The sequence below is a fragment of the Momordica charantia genome (assembly GCF_013281855.1).
Source record: "Momordica charantia cultivar OHB3-1 chromosome 6 unlocalized genomic scaffold, Mcharantia_2.0 BLBB01000006.1, whole genome shotgun sequence".
Classification (NCBI taxonomy): Eukaryota; Viridiplantae; Streptophyta; class Magnoliopsida; order Cucurbitales; family Cucurbitaceae; genus Momordica; species Momordica charantia.
Window position 1 is genome coordinate 13,709,417 of NW_028275164.1, and position 2,421 is coordinate 13,711,837.

General features: G+C 41.3%; 1 non-coding gene across 1 annotated transcript; it reads left to right on the plus strand.

Annotated features, from left to right (window-relative positions):
• Nucleotides 1–2,110: 2,110 nt before the first annotated feature.
• Nucleotides 2,111–2,217, plus strand: LOC148210729 (small nucleolar RNA R71). The gene has a single exon (XR_015792021.1). It is a non-coding gene; the product is annotated as a small nucleolar RNA R71 (small nucleolar RNA).
• The last annotated feature ends 204 nt before the right edge of the window (nt 2,218–2,421 follow it).

Here is a 2,421-nt window from a genome sequence, read left to right on the forward strand (position 1 = left end):
GCATCTTCTTCCAATAGAATTTTGTGCATGCAAAAGGCTGGGCTTATCCCTCGGATATCTGCTATCGTCCATCCAATGGCCTTTTTGTGCTTCTCCAAAATCTGCAATAAAGAATATTCATTAGTAGGTGATAAATTGGAAGCTATAATAACTGGTAAAGTGTCGTTATCCCCTAGATACGCATATTTCAAATGCGACGGCAATGGATTCTGCTCCAACGTGGGTGGTTCCACTATGGACGGAAGTAACGACTTGCATTCTTCTTTTTGTATTTTTTCAATAGGATTAGCCACATCTTCTGGTCCTTCTGCTATCTTATCAAGCTCTTCTTCAATCTCTGTAACTAACGAGTCATAAAACTCATCAAACATAATAGGATTCAAGCTATTTATAGCAGAGCACTCTTCAAAGTCTCCTGGTAATTTCATGGCATCTAGAACGTTAAATTTAACTTCTTCATTATTTACCCTCATTGTAATTTCTCCCTTCCTTACATTAAAAACTGTATCCCCAGTGGCTAGAAATGGTCTTCCCAAAATAATGGGAACGTCTAAGTCCGCCTCGCAATCTAGAATGATAAAGTCCGCAGGGAAAATGAATTTGTCCACCTGGACTAAAACATCTTCTATCTTTCCCTCAGGTCTTATGATAGATCTATCTGCTAGTTGGAGGGTAACCGTAGTAGGTCTAGCTTCTCCTATGCCTAAAGATTTGAAAACTGATAATGGCATAAGATTAATGCTAGCGCCTAGATCACATAATGCCCTACCTAAGTTTTTTCCTCCTATGGAACATGGAATGGTAAAACTGCCAGGATCATTACATTTCATGGGTAGCGGGCTGCCTACAGCTTCACTACTACATTTTGTCATGGCTACCAGTTCATGCTCTCCTATTTTTTTCTTCCTAGAAACTATATCTTTCAAAAACTTAGCATAATTTGGCATCTGTTCTAGAGCATCTACTAATGGTATATTTATATGCAGTTGTTTTAAAATATCTAAAAACTTTCTAAACTGGGAATCATTATTTTTTCTTAACTAATCTTTGTGGAAACGGGGGAGTAGGGGTAAAAGAAGGCTGTACCTGTGGAGGAACACTCGGGGTGTCCTCATTACCTTTTCTAATATTTTCTTTTTCTGGTGTTGTTGGATTTTCTGGTATCTTTACAATTGGTTCAGTGGACGGAATCTGTACATCTGTTGTTGGCATTGTTGGTCCATCATATGCCAGTCCACTCCTGAGGGTGACAGCTTTGCACTGTTCTTTCCCTTCTCGTTTTGGTAATTCAGTATGGCCTGGAAAAGAACCTTGTGGTCTATTCTTCAATTCATTGGCGAGCTGTCCCAATTGGGTCTCGAAATTCCTCATTGATGCCGCTTGGGATTGTATCACTGCGTCGGTTCGGGCCATGTACTCCTTCATCATATTCTCAAGATTTGAGTTGTTATTTTGAACTGGTGGAGTATGTGTTCTCTGATTGTACTGCTGTTGCGGTAGTGGGATGTATTGCTGTGTAGGTGGAACATAGGGCTGCTTGTTCTGCTGGCTCTGCCCTTGATTAAAACCGCTCGAACCTCCTTGTCCTCCCCATGAGAAATTAGGGTGGTGCCTCCAACCTGGGTTGTAGGTGTTCGAATATGGGTTAAAGTTCCTATTGTTCCCATGTCCTACATAAAAAACAGAAGCAGGGTTATGTGGACAATTATCATAGATATGGTTTTCACTGCAAAATGAACAAATGAGATCGTTGACTTGGCAAACAGGGGCAGGAGTGCAATAATCCGACTGCACAGGTTGTATCGGCGTGGCTAATGGATTTTTTATTCCCAATGCCATCTCTTTCAGCCTCTGGTTCATTGTAACCATCTCTTTTTGCATCGAGGTCACAATGTCCAGAGCCAAAACTCCAGCTGGATCTTGCTTCTTTGGTGCTGCCCTAGATCTTTGCGAACACCATAGTTCGTTGTGTGAAGCTAAGTCATTTAGGATGTCAACTATCTCGTTGAATGTCTTCTTTGTAAAGGCTCCGTTGGCAGCATTGTTTAGCATCATCTTAGTAGGATGATCTAAACCTCTAAAGAAATGTTCTATCTGGATGCATGCCGGTAAGCCATGGTTCGGACATTTCCTGATTAGTTCTTTAAATCTCTCCCACGCCTCGTGAACAGGTTCACGATCATATTGTCTAAAGGAGATGATCTCCTCTCTGATATCAGCGTGGCGAGTAGGTGGGAAGAATTTTGTTAAGAACTTCTCCACTAACGACCCCCATGTGGTGATGGATCCCGGTGGAAATGCATTGAGCCATGCTCTAGCTTGGTCCTTCAAAGAAAATGGAAAAAGTGTTAGTCTCAGAGCATCGTCTGTTATACCAGGTAATCGAAATGCATTTGCAATTTGAATGAATGATTTCAGATG